This window comes from Chiloscyllium plagiosum, unplaced genomic scaffold (assembly GCF_037043375.1).
Source record: "Chiloscyllium plagiosum isolate Xiang-an unplaced genomic scaffold, Cpla_swu_hap1 HiC_scaffold_9, whole genome shotgun sequence".
NCBI lineage: Eukaryota > Metazoa > Chordata > Chondrichthyes > Orectolobiformes > Hemiscylliidae > Chiloscyllium > Chiloscyllium plagiosum.
Genome location: NW_028270147.1, coordinates 120,756,259 through 120,771,169, shown reverse-complemented (window position 1 = coordinate 120,771,169; position 14,911 = coordinate 120,756,259). Strand labels below are relative to the sequence as shown.

Sequence of the window (14,911 nt, the reverse complement as noted above, 5' to 3'; positions counted from 1 at the left end):
TATCAGCATATCCTACAAAGCTGTCAAAACATTTTTGCACTTGATCATGTGCATAGGAATGGGACTAGGTTGTTGAACCACTCATCTGTTTGCACTTACTTCTATTATAATTGATTTACATCTCCCTCCCTTAATCTGTTTCCCTGAATAAACGTTCCCAAGAAACAAAAAAATCAGACTCACTTTTAAAATGTTCAATTAATTCAAAGCTCAATTAATTCAAAACTAATGAAACGCTCTGCCTGCCTGAAAGGAAATGATGTTGCTTAGTTGCAGAAACCTGTCTTTGAATCTCATCTGTGTTTCACTGCTACTAATTCTGGAGCTGTTTCCTTTTAACTTTCCATGCGTCCATCTTGGTATCTCTCAGGTTCCAACTCGACAGGAGCAGCGGGATGCAGAACAACCAGGAGTGGAGAATGTTCCCAAAATGAGCCCCGCTTCCAGTCCCCTACAAACAGATACGGAGACGTGGAGTCCCTCCTCTGTTTCAACTTCAGGCAGTGAGACCAGCAGCATCACGCAAAAACTGAAGAAGATGCGCAGTCAGATGGATGAAAAGTAATATCTCTTATGGCTCCTTATAAGGCATATTGCTGTGAAAGGCTGGCAAACCTAAGCATCTCATTTGTCAGCTGGTGATGTTATAGAGAGGGTGAGAAAGAGAGAGACAGAGTGGCTCTGAGCAGAGAAAAATATATGAAGTCCATTTAACTCTGTTTTTCAAAGACAGTGTGTTTGCTGCATATGGTGCTTCTAATTATCCCCCCTGAGGTATTGTCATGTTTGACCCTGTGACTGGGGCAGCAAAACATAAATATGGCCTCACTGCTACTGCTCTCCAAGTAGTGGAGTTTTCTTCTTACCCTCATCTTCTTTACTGACACCCATTGCCCTGGTGCAACAGTCTCAGAATGGGATTGCAATGTGAAAACTTTCACTGGTGCAAAGCTTGCTTTGCCTTTCAGTGGAGTGTGTTGGGAAACTGGAGGTACATGCAAATGTTGCAGGAATTGTTTTTCCTGGTGGAATTATCAGCTTGACATCATTGTGTAAGCTTTTTTATCCTATGAAGGCAATTGAGTACACTACAGAGGATGCAAACAGGTCTTACTAGGGCAGTACCATGGCTCAATGGCGAGCCTGCTGCCTTACAGTGCCAGGAACCCGGGTTTGATTCTAACTTCAGGTGACTGTGTGGAGTTGGCACATTCTCCCCGTGTCTGCATGGGTTTCCTCCCGCGGTCCACAAATATACATGTTAGGTGGATTGGCCATGCTAAATTGCCCATAGTGCCCAGCGATATGCAGGCTAGGTGAATTAGCCATGGGAAATGCAGAGTTACACTGATAGCGTAGGGGAGTGAGTCTGGGTGGGATGCTGTTCGAAGGGTCATTATGGACTCAATGGGCTAAATGGCCTGTTTCCACACTGAGGGATTCTATGATTTGTTCCAATCAGTTCACATCAGTGTTACTGCTCCACTTGAGACTCCTGTCACCTTTGCTCATCTATTACCCTGACCCTCTATTCCTTTCTCCCTCTAATCTTGTCTATCTTCCCCTTAAACACCCGTATGATATTTGATTCAACCACTCCCTGTACAGTCTTCATTGCTGTAATCCAATTCTGCAGAACTTCCATATCTCCCTGATGGATTTCTTGGTGACTACTTTGTGGCCTCAAGGTATGTTCTTCCCTGAGAAAGGAAACATTCTGTCTGTATCCAGTCTGCTGAACCCTCTCAACATTTTAAAGATCTCTATTATGTCCCTCTTTGGCCTTCTTTCAGAGAAAAGAGATGTAGCTTGTTAACCCTTTCCTGACATGTGAACCCACACATTTCTGTGACCAACCTTGTCAATCTTGTCTGTGCACCCACTTCAGTTTCCCCTTTTTCTATTTATAGTATGATGATCAGCCTGCACACAGTATCCAAGTGTTGTTTAAGCAAGGTTTGATTCAGGTTTAGCATATTGAATAAATAATTAGATAGGGATGATGTGCTAGACTACTGATGTTTTTTTCTGATCTAATTAATTTAAATAAATGTGAGGTACTGCATTTTGGTAAGGCAAATCAGGGTAGGACTTAATGGGAAGGCCCTGGGCAGTGTTGCTGATCAAGGAGACCTTGGGGTGCAGGTTCCTTGTTCCTTGAAGACGGAGTTTCAGTCAGACAGGGTCGTGAAGAAACCGTTTGGTGTGCTTGCCTTTATTGGTCAGTGCATTGAGTATAAGAGTTGGGATGTCCTTTTATGATTGTACAGGAGGCCACTTTTGGAATAATGCATTCAGTGCTGGTGTGTTGTGAAACTTGAAAGGATTCAGAAAAGATTTACAAGGATGTTGCTCGGGTTGAAGGTTTCAGCTACAGGGAGAGGCTGAAGGGTAACCTTAAAAGTTTATAAAATCATGAGGGGCATGGATAGGGTGAATATCCGTGATCTTTTTCCCAGGATAGTGGAGTCAAAAACTAGAGAGCATCGGTAAGAAAGGAAACATTTAAAAGTTACCTCAGGGCAATTTTTTTCACACATGTATGGAATGAGCTGCCAGAGTTGGTGGTGCAGGCAGCAATAATTACAACATTAAACAAGGGTTTGTAAGCTGTGGTTGGACTGTTGGGAAGGCAGTGCTTGACATTCTCCACTATCTAAGTCAGAAAGAGAAATGGAGCTGGGGTTGGATTTGATGAGCTCTGTTGCCATTTGAAGTTAATGAATCCGAGCAGAAGGGGTTGTGTTGAGGTAGAGGTGTAGGGAGGTTGGCTACAAATGTTTTGATGGAATATTTGTAATTTCTCCTTAATAATGTGAGTTTTTCTTGAGTATCTAAAGATAAAGCAATTTTGGGATGATACTCAGCTGTTTTGTTTTTCTTGTTTTGCTCCTTTTGTTGTAAACATTGCTCTCCTGTCACCACTACTTCTCTGTCCTTACGTCTCATCACTGGGCTTCTCTCAGTGTCTGTTTTCCCAACGTACATCCCAAATTCCAGCTGTACATCAGCAACCAGCTGGTCAGGTACTGTGCAACTTCTGCTTCTCACTGATCGAGCATGCTCTGTTTCATCACATGCATGTGGATGATGTGGGGGTCGGTGGAGGGTCAAGGGAAAGGAATTGTGTAGTGAAATGTGCATTCCTTTGGCTTAGTTGTGGCTTCACATAGATGCAGCAAGCTGCTAGTTGGCAATATACTGCAGACTTTATAATTAATCTGGAACGTGCTTTTAAAGGGGTATTACTGTGAAAGCAAAAAGTTGAAGTTACATAAACAATCTTGAGCTGCTCATGCTAACAGGATACAATACCCTGTTTAACGTTGAATTGGACTTTCGCAAATAGTCTGGCAGAGTTAGCAGCCCACTAATCTTGATAAATGTAGCTTTAAGAAATCTGAAATTTGAAATGTAAGCTTGAACTTTCAGATGGCAGTGCCCCTTTAAGAGTGCAAATGTGTCTTTGGTGAACATATGAGGTTGTCTTATGGATGTGAAAACTTGATTGGCATGTAACCATCACAGTCGACATGAGTATCTCCAACTACATGCAGCTACTTTTGTTAAAATGCCTGTCAGTTTAATAGTGCTGTCAGATCTCAAATCTTTGTTTAAAATTGAAAGTACCAATAAGAAATAATATTCAGGGCTCAGGGCTGCATTTAGTAGCAACTGGACAGACTCAGGAGCATTTTGGATGAGTTTAGCAGTGGCAGGAATTCTGTATTGATTTCTAATTTGAATTTAATCTTGCTTCAGAGCTACTTGATTTCCCCTTTTTTATTTTGTTTTAAACTGCATTCAAAATTAAGTTTGTTACTTTAATACTTTTCTGCAGCTCCTTCGTGGACTCCCACAGAAAAGATAATCACATCTCCCTCTTTTTGCTTTGGATCAGTGTTTTTGCAAGTTGACTGTTGGTATTTCTACCGTACAGGATCTGTTATGGGATTAATATACCATCTTCTTCCTGTTCAGTTTTCAAGAGAAAAGGGCTTGGCATTGATGGCAGGGTAACTTACCTGGGATCTTAACTGGATCAGCCACATAAATACTCTGGCTGCAAGAGCAGCTCAACAGCTGGGTGTTCTGCGATGATTAACTGACCAAAGCCTGAGAGGCACTTTTTGGGAGAGTGATGGAATACTCTCCATGTGCTTGCATGAGTACTGCTCCAATAGCAAGGAAAATGCTTGACATTGTCCTAAGCAAAGCAGCCCACTTGGTTGACACTCCACCCATTGATTTCCTCCTCAATGGCACACATTTGCAGCAGTGTGTACCAGATATGAGATGCACTACAGCAACTAACCAAGGCTCTTTTTACAGCACCGTCCAAACCCATGTTCTGCGCCATCTAAAGACAATGGGAGCTACTGCTCCCTTACTAATGCTACCACCTCCCAAATCCCTTCCAAGCTGCATAACATTTTGAATTGGAATTACATCACTAAACCTGGAACACATCCTGACAGCACTGTGGGTGTACTTCAAGAGGGCAGCATACACCACTGAAGGGCAATTGGGAACGAGAACAAATGCTGGTTTCATTGGCACTACTCTTATTCCTTGAAACTATCTTCAATGAAAGCAAGTAACACAAATATACCCCTTGGTACAGTGCAGCTGTGTACACAATCTGCAGAGACTATGCTATAAACTTTTCCTGTTCTAAATAGTATTTTCGTTAGAACGCTGCATCTAACTGAATATTTATTCATTAAATAATCATGAGAGAGGAAAAGGTTTTGTCATTTTGCAGCAATGGAATAGTATTTCGTGATAATCCAGTTTAATTGAAGATCTCTTTGTCTTATACAATGTGATGTGAACGTTTAGATTACATGTCGGCTGTGCTACATTTCTGAAAGAAATTCACCCAGAATTAGTGAAATCGTTGAAAAATTTTGCAGAATTTGAAGTGTGAATTATGTTTGTTGTGTGAATGTTGTAATATTGGAAAGCTAATAGAAACTAGCACTTTCTCCCAGGGTGAATTAAATACCACTGGAATTTCGTAATAATTATGCTTGTGTAAACCTTTAAAGAGGCTGTAAAAAAGAATAAGCTTTTTCTTTTGTGATCCAGATAAGTAATTAACATGTTTTAGAAGTATTTGTATATTTTTGCTGTTTGTAACATGAAAAGCAAGATAATAATAAGCCCCTTGAGCCTGCTCTGTTATTCAGTATGATCATGACTGATCATCCAACTCCATACCCTAGTCCCAATTTCTCCCCATACCATTTGATCTCTTTCGCCCTAAGAACTATATCTAACCCTTGAAAATATTCAATGTGTTGTCCTGAAATACATTTTGTGGCAGAGAATTTTGTTGATTCAACACTATCTGTATGAAGAAATTTCTCCTTATCTCAGTTCTGAATAGCCTAACCTATATCCTTTAGACTATGACCACTGGTTCTGGCCTACCCCACCATGAAGGCCAACATACCATTTGCCTTCACCACCTGCTGCATCTGCATGCTTACTCTCAGTGACTGGTGTACAAAGACACCCTTTGTTTTTACTCTCCCTTTCCTAATCTATTCAGATAATCTCGCTGTCTGTTTTTGCAACCAAAAATCTCACATTTATCAAAATTATCTTTCATCTGCCATTCATTTTCCCAATCACTCAACTTATGTAAATCACACTTTGAAGCATCTCTGCATCCTCCTCACAGTTTCCCCTTCCACCCAGCTTTGTGTCGCCCACAAACTTAGAAATAGTAATAGTTCCCTCATCTAAATCATTAGTATATATTGTGAATAACTGGGTTTGAACCACTGATCCCTGTCGTACATCACTGGTCACTGGCTGCCACTCAGAAAATGGCCTGTTTATTCCAGCTCTTTGTTTCCTGTCTGCCAACTGGCTCTCTGTCCATGCAAATACACTCCCCCCCCCCCCCCCATCTCTCACATTATATGCTAATTTTTTTACGTGGGACCTGATCAAAAGCATTCTGAAGTCAAAGTAACACCCACTGGTTGCCCCTTATCAATTCTACTCATTAGATCCTCAGAATTTCTGTAGATTTGCCAAATATGATTTCCCTCTTTTAAATCCATGCCGACTCTGTCCAATCCTGTCACTGTTCAGTAAGGAACTTGACTGTACGCCAATATAGCTTGTAAATGTATCTGCTCCCAGAATTTGGAAAGCGGGCACACTGCCCTCCAAAGAAAAATCTGCTGTCGCAGGCTTCACTCTTATTGCATACATTTATTGTCCACTTCTTTCATGTGATCATTGATTTTACAAACAATTTCCAAAATTCTTTAAATCCTGAAGAAATGGGATGCTCGCCCTTTGTAGAAGTGAAGGGAAAGTGTGATGCTTGCTTGACCTTTGTCTCTATGGATCAGACCAAACCGAACCTTTAACAAGATGTGGGATGTGTCCCACAAACATTTTTAAAAAACAAAGATTTTTCTCTGCGATTTAAGTGTTCAATTAGGTATGATCAAAAAACCTCGCAAGAATTGAGAGTTTGTTTTCAGCTCCTTTAAAGAGACATGCTCTCGGCCGACAATTTTGTGACATGTGATCATTCTTTGATAAAGGTGGTTGTGTCCAACACTGCAGGATGTTGTGCTGAAGTGCCTAATTGGGTGGGTGAGCTTTATTACTGGTGTAACTTGGCTCATTTTGAGATGGAATGCTACTGTGAGTTAAATCTTGTTTTTAAACTGAGGTGTCCTTGTGTAACTCAAGTGTGGAAACTGTGTTCACGTTAACGCTTTTGACTCACTTTTGCGGATTATTATTTTTCCGTTCTGTTTTATAAATAAAGTTTTATAGAAAATGCAGTGCTGGTGAAACTCAGGTCCAGCAGCATCACTGAAGAGAAAAAGACGTTATATGTTTCAAGTCCAGTGACCTGTTGTTCGCAGACAGAGTTAGTGAACTTAAAACATAACCTTTCTTTCTCTTCACAGATGCTATCAGACCTGCTCAGTTTCTCCAGCACTTTGTTTCTTTGGTTCAGATGTTCAGCATCTGCGGTTCTTTGTTTTGTTACAGATGCTAATAATTTGACTTGGGGAGCGAGAGGCAACAACTGTGATAAACTAGGATAAAAATCCCCCACTATGGCAAAAAGACACATAATTCTTTACACTTTGCAAAACATGTACTGTAAATAGGAAATGCAATTGAGCTAAATGCAAGAAGGCATAGCATCTGACTTGTCTCAAACCTCTTACTAAACTTTGAGGACCAGGCTATCAGAATTTTGTTTGCTCACTTCCTTTGAGATCACAGTTCACTAATGTCCCAGTACCAATCCCTGGGCCGGGCCAGGTTACCAATTTCAGTGGGGTGGGGAAATCTGTGTCAGACTGAAGTTTTTTTGAAGATCAGCATTGCAGATTGAAGTTGACTGTTTTGACTAATATTGCATCAGCAAACTTGGAGGAAATCCTTTTGAATGTGTTGATTAACTGCTCTGAGTCTATTTACATGCAGTAGTGCTGCAATGTTCTCGGATGTGTGAAGTGTACAAGGAGACCTTGCCCTGAATTTTGTTTGTGTTGTGAAACTATAACCCAAACAGTGTTGAATTTAAAAAGTAAGAATTATACATTTTGAGCTGCAGGTTAATGTCCGATTTTAGAAATGAATATCGGCAGCTAGCTGACACTTCCTTTCTCTCTCCCCCGTCCTGCTTGCATGTCCATCAGGTTCCTCACTAAACGGGAGCAGAAACTGATGCATCGGCGACGACATGCAGAGGAGCTGCTGGAGTGGAAGCGGCGGCTCGATGCTGAGGAAGCTGCGATCCAGCAAATGGAAAATCAGGCTCTGGCTGCTTGGGACAAGGAGCTCATGGGAAAGAGAGAGACAAGGAAGAAGATTCCCGAATCGAAAGGTAATGTTAGCCTCTGTTTCTTGTTTGTTTGTTTTCTCTTCGAGACAGTAATGCATTTACTGTGGTTCTGACTACTTTCAAGTGCACTTTGGTATCGCTGATTGTCATGGCACATGTGAGGTGATGTATTGATGTGTAAATGTCATCAGTCTGGATTAATGCAGAAGAAGCAAGGTGTAAACCTGGCCTTTTACTTTGCCTGTCTCATTCATTCAAGGAAATCACATTTCCCAAGCAACTGCTGTCATCCATTTATTCAGCATAGGTCAGATGTTGGAATTATCATCTTTCTCAATGGTACCTTGACACAATAGCCCAGTGTAGTTTCCCACTCACCCTCTCAGGGAGGCTGAAGTTTCAGATTTGAATTCCTTTCACTGCTGGTGGTTGCATATCACTTGCAGAGTTGAGAAGCAGCAAAAGTTGTAATCAGTGAGAGAGCTTGGATGTTGTTTACACAAGACTATGTGGCCACTTTGTTAACACGGAAGAATCTAGTTTTCTTTGCAAGTTCCACCACCTTGCATGGTGGGATGATGACATGAGTTCTGTCACAGGAGGTTTTCCCTCTCGTTTGGCTTATTACTGTATTGTCACTGTAATTGAGGCCGACAGCCCAGAGTTAAGTCAGCATCGGTGTGGTAGATTGTCTGTTAACATCTCGTTCTGTCAGTTTCCTTTGGAATCTCTGAAGTTGAACAGTAGGAGCTGAATGCCTGTGCAAGTTTGATTTCATTGGTCTGTAACTTCAGTCATGCTGCACCTGTCTAAATTGGAGAAAGAATGTCACTAGCTTTTCAGAAAAAATTGCACACCACTGAAGTATTCAACAAAGGAAAGTCAACTCCAACAGGTTTGCCTGTATCTGACTCTCCAGCTGTGTCCCTTTGTGTGGTGAAACGGTTAAAAATTATGTCCCAATACATGTGTGAATCTAACCGGAATGGAGGTGTTGCTTAGTCCCGTGTGAATCTTCTTATCTGTATGTAACCAGAATGGAATGTGTTTTTTAGCCTTGCTCTGCTGTTATTATCTGTATGTAACCAGAATGGAATGTGTTTTTCTGCTGTTCACATGAATGTTTATATCTGGAAAAGAGTATATCAGCCGGAAAAGTCTCCAGTTCGGTGAGTCTGCTCCGGGGTTACGTTTAACCGCCGAGCGTGGGTTGTTGGCAACCGCTCTACGAGAACTGACGGCTCCCAGTTTTTGTAACATGTAGAGTGAGTATAAGCCAGACCCGTTGTGCGACGCTGCGGGGAATAAAATGCCCATATTCTAGCAGTCTCGCCTCTTGGTCGTTTGTTCTGTGTCAGACTACTCTCCTACGAACCTGACCTTGAGAATTTTTTAAAACACTTTGCCACTCCAGCCTCTCATTTGCTATCCTCAGCTGGTCCACACCCTTTATATCTCAGCAGCATGTTCCAGCGTTGAGTAAACCCAGCATTTACTAATCACAAACCTGTCTCTGTAAAGTTACATGCCTCCTGCCTCATCATCTACAACTCTCACCCAGAGACTTGACCATTCCATCCTCTTCTGGTCAGATTTCTGTCCTTATACTCCATGAATGTGAGCACTTCCAAACGTCTGGAAAGAGCGCTTATTCTGAAAATTATCAGACTGTCCTTAATTGACCTTTGCCTCCCAATTTTTCAACATCTCCAATCTAATTTGCACATTTAAGAAAGCCCTTCATGATGAATCCCTGTCTCTCTTTGTGACTTTAAGTCTAACATCATCCTTCAACCTCTTGTGGTCTTCATTTCTCTTCTAGAGTTAACCTAAATCATGGCCATGTATAGTAGCCCGATGGCAGAATTCATTTCCAAATCCCATTCCTCTCCTGTCCTTCAAATGCACATCTTTTGCAAGCTTTTAATCTCTAGCTTCTCATTTTGGCTTTTTCCTCAATATGGTTCTAACCATGCTCACCGTTACTGACTGCCCACATAGTTCTGCTGTGTGATCGGCCGGTATGTACGGTGGTACTGCAGGTCTGAGGAATTGATGTGTTTGGTGACACTGTGGCTCCCAAGTGGTCAGCGTGTCCATTGCGTGAGGCTTTGTCAGTGGTACAGCAGGTTTGATTAAAGTTGTTGAACAGGTTGTGAGAAGTGTCGCCAAGAGTTATGCAGGTTTGCATATATCTCTTATCCGCTAATGTTAGTGTCCAAGTTGAATTTGATTGTAAGGAGAGCTGTTAACATCCATTGGGTGGATCTTCAACAGAAACTACGTCAGACCAGAAAAATCCAAGGGGAAATTAACTTTGCTTTTGCTGAAGATGCTGTCGAGATTTAGACACTGGTTCATGGAGTGGCTGAGGAGTTGTGCAAATGGCAGGAACTTGGCCATGATCTGGGGGATTTGCAAATACCCCCAGACTTTGGGAATTATAAATGGAAGGATGACGAGAGTGTCAGCAGAAGAGCTTATTGTGAGGTGAGACCCAGATTTTGCATTTGAAAACAAAATTATTTTTTCTTAGTTAAGCAAGAAAGGTATGGGTTAGTAGTGCTCCACAGCAGCTCTGATTGATGATATGTATAACAGAGCATGTTAAAAACATTATCTCGATCCTGATGACTGTATTGAGTTCAATTTACCATTTTGCCCCTTCTCTAAAAATCCAAAGCCCCTTTCTCCTCCACTGTTTGTAATCTCCCATTATTAATTTATCAGCCTCATCATCATCATACTGTTATCCATTAAACCCCATTGTCATAACTTTGCCCAGTCTGAGAATCTGCAGATTCTGTTTCTATTTACATAATATATGGTGTCCCTTCCAGCCACTCAGTATTTTGTTTCAAATTCTTCTCTATCGTTTCAGTCTTTCTATTGCTGTTTCCATTGGTTGATAATACAAGATTTGATTATTATTCACCTTCTTAAAACTCTCTAGAATCTTGATCTGGAATCTAGAATTTAGAATCATGGGTCATTCCATAACTTTCAGATAAAGAAAGCCTTAAAGGTTGAACTTCTCAATCTGTGCTCATGTTTGTACCTCTTTTCCTGATAACATCTTGAGAATTTGCACGATGTTGAGATTCCCAAAATTGACCAAAGTATTCTAAGATCTTATGCAACTTAACGTGGCTTAAATTGTTTTTGTTTATGTGGCCTTTGTTCTTATCTGATTAGGCAAGAGTTTTTTTAAAAAGATTTTTAGTGCTACTTTGAAGAGGAGTGGAGTTCTCCCTCATGGTCCTGTTCAATCTCCTACATGAGTCTGTATGACTAAACATTTACTGAACCATTTCTCTAATTTGTGGTAACTTGCTGTGTGAAAGTTTGTTGCAGCTTTTGATGATATTATAATTAGTAGCTATACTTCAAAGGTTGGGAACAACATGGTACAAGTGTGAAAAGTTATATATGTTTGCAAGTTGTTTTTGACAATTTGAGGTTAAGGTCGGTGACTTGAGCATTGGTTACAAAGTATTGTCCAGCACGCAGACCAAGTTCTTTACTATTACAACAATGCAACTTCTATTTTACTATGGCACTGACATTGAAGTGTACACTGGATCACTCCTCCCAGTAACTCAGACTTGAAACACTGCAATGTGAACTTTTTACCACGGTCTAAAGTCAACATCAAGCTGCTCATTGTCTAGCCTGACTTCCCTTTGAGCACAGTTTGTGAAGTGTTGCACTTTGCCAGGGACTGAGAATGGGTATGTGGAAATCAGCTTTTCATTCACAGAGCAAATTTGGGACTGTTCATTTCCTTTGTTTTGTCTTTATAACTCGACTCTAATGTATCTTCAGTCTGAGCTGTTTCACACACCAACATTTCTGGGCATGTTACTTGCCTTTGACAGTGTTAGCCGAGAAACCTATCAAAATCTTCCTGCTTGGAGCCATGTGAGGCAGTGGTCAGTGGTTAGGTCATATAGCTTTTAAGCACTCATCTGTTAAATTGAGAATGATTTGACCTTCTTGAAATGCTGGGTGCGCTGTATGAATCCATGTCAGCCCCAATATTTATTGTGAGACTTTCCACAGCGCTGATCTTCAGTTAGCTGCCTACTTTCAATTAAAGGCAGAACATTTTTGGAATTTGACAAAGCAGAGGTTTCTTCGAAGATGCTGTTGGCAAAGTGCTGAACTATGAAATGCAGTAAATCAATCAGTGAATAATTAATCATTTCTCAGCCAAGGTCTTAAGCAAGGGAAAATGTCAAACCTTCTCTCAATTTGGGAGCATCGCATGTTACCTTAAAGTAGTATTGTCTGTGCTTTTGGATCTCACTACTGATATTCATTTCAATTATAATTAAGTTTTAAAGCATGTCGCAGATTTTTGTTTCATTGAACATGCTTTGAGTTCCATCCAATTTTACATAATTCAGAATGGGGGAAGAATTAGAAGGTCGAAGCATCAAAGTCTTCATTGAGTAGTTTTAGGGAAGGCTAATGGATTGGGGGTGGTTTGGTCTGTATTTAGGGTGTGTGCAACAGCTGCCATTTCTCCTGTGCTTCTACCCACAGATCTTCATTTCTAATGAAGTTTTAAAGTTATTTGGGTTGAACGAAGAGCAACATCAGAAGACGGCTTGGCAGAAGTTGAAGAAATTTGGCAACAAATAACGTGATCGGGTGGACCATATTTTGGTAAGTGCTTCAGTTTAGGAACTGTTCAGTTTTATATTGTACCACTGCATCACAATTATGAACACCTCATCGTACATCTGAATTTTCTATTATTTCAAATGACAAAGGCTTTATCTGTCTTTGGCTTACCTGTCTGGCTATCCTGCATTTGTCCAGAAAATGCTTCAACTTTCTGACTGAATTGAAAACTTGGCCCTCGCTGGAGTAATTTGCTGAAACTCAATACCTGCTATTCATTAGTTGCCACAAAAGTTTCAAAGAAATTCAGAAGTACATTGAATTCCTTACTTACCTAATAAAAGAAAATTACTGCAGATGCAGGAATCGGAAACCAAAGGAGAAAATGCTGGAAAATCTCATTGGGTCTGGCAGCATCTGTAACGAGAGAAAAGAGTCAGTTAGACTTGAAACGTCAGCTCTTTTTTCTCCTTACAGATGCTGCCAGACCTGCTGAGATTTTCTAGCATTTTCTCTTTTGGTTCCTCACTTCCCTGTCTTTTAGACCCAGTTTTACAGTAAGTACAGGTCAGGGTTCTTTGCTTAACAAGAGTTACATTTTGTTACAAAAAATGCAAATAATTACCAACCACTGGCATATAACTACTAACTAAAACTAACAACCCCTCCCACATGCATTCCTCATTACACATACACAGACAGAAAGACAGGGACAAAGTGCACTGGGTGTTTTGCATAAAGGGAAAGACTGGGAACATACTTCCAATGTTACCTATTGATGGCTTTTCCTGAGATAATCCTTGTGCTGATCAGAATGCTGTTCCTTGATCTTCCTTCTCCAGATGCTTCCATTGGTTTTCAGAAGGCACAGGGTGACTAGTTCACACGTGTACAAGTCTGTAACTTATTAATTAATAGCCACAGATTACAGCAAGTGCTGAAGGGAAAAGAAGCTGGTTTTCTTCAGGCTTTTTACTGCAGAGACAGATCCTTAACTTGTGGAGATCTGGTGATTTCTCAATTCATTTGTATACAGCCCCAGCTGATCAGTTACCCGGGAGCCAATCTCCATTTTTGTCCAAAGGATATTTGTCTGTGGCCTAGTGACTAGTTAGCTACTTACTATTGACTGAAGCTCCCGTTGAACACAGCCCTTGGCTGCAGCTTGTCTGAAAGCCATCTAATACTGCTTGAACTGTGTGAGTAGCACTTAGTGCATGTCAAGGAACTTGCTACTGTGAAGTGCCAGCAATCCCTGAACAATCCTTGGGTTTTAAAATTGCTTTATTCCCATCTGAGTCCAAAATCAAAAGTATAGAAAAATTAGAAGACAGTTTTTGCAGACCTTTCCAGTCGTTCCCATGTGTTGGTGTGTCACAGCACAACATGTGTCAGCAGATTGATGAGTTTAACAGGTCTGTAAGAACACCGTTATCTTCAGGCCACACCACCACCTTGACTTGGTCAGATATCACCTTTCCTTTTATGTTTACATGTTTAATCTCCTGGAATCCCTGAGTTTGCAGTGCTGTGGGAGTACCTTCAACACGTAGGCTGCAGCACTTCAAGAAAAATATCTTTCCGTAGAGAAATGGGGAGGGGCAGCATGCATCCCAACACTGAAGTTTTAAAAAATTGGGTGCTTGATATGCCAAAAAAATCAAATCATTGCTTTTTTTCCCTCTTTGGATCAAACACTTCCAGCTGACAGTGTGTGTCCATTAGGCAAGGGTTGAAAGTCTCTGCTCTGCATCAGCTCAAGTAGAGATACCGTCAGGCCACAGCTACACCAGGGCAGAGGGCCAGCCTAAAGTTACAACATGTAATTCAGTTACACTCACCAGCTCTTTCCTTGTGGTGGGTATTCCTTTCTGGTTGTGCGTGCTGAGTAAAACATCTCCACTCGTTTATTATGTTACTGGCAACATTGGTGATTGATCTCACTGGTTTGAGGAGTTGTGACGTTGGAATCAAATTCAAAACCAGGTAGGAACAGGATTAAGCCAGCAGCACCCTTCAGTCTGTTCTTGTACTCCTAATCATAGCTGATTTGTATCTTAATTCTGTATATTGATTTCCTAATTGCTCCTAACTGTTACTTGACCTTACAAATATCCCTCAACACTCATATTGAAATGCTGTAACAGTCACAATAGTTTTTAAGGCCAGAGGGAACCCGATTATTTTAGTATTGTTTGTGTGACAAAAGGCTTCTTCACATCACCCCCTAACCAACCTAAGTCTTATTTTCCTGCATGCCCTATTTCTGGCATGCCTCGCTAAAGGAATTAGTTTCTCACTTCCTTCGCTGTCAAATCGTTTAATCATCTCAGTCACTTCTATCGATCCATCCCCTAGTCATCAATACTCAAGAGAACGCAGGCCTCGTTTATCAAATAAAAGTAAAAAATGCTGGAAATATTCAGGTCAGACCTAATTTATGTA

At 40.9% G+C, this 14,911-nt stretch overlaps 1 pseudogene; it reads left to right on the top strand.

The window, feature by feature from the left end:
- The window catches only part of LOC148149291 (centrosome-associated protein 350-like), a 629,436-nt pseudogene that overhangs the window by 21,056 nt on the left and 593,469 nt on the right, over positions 1-14,911 (top strand).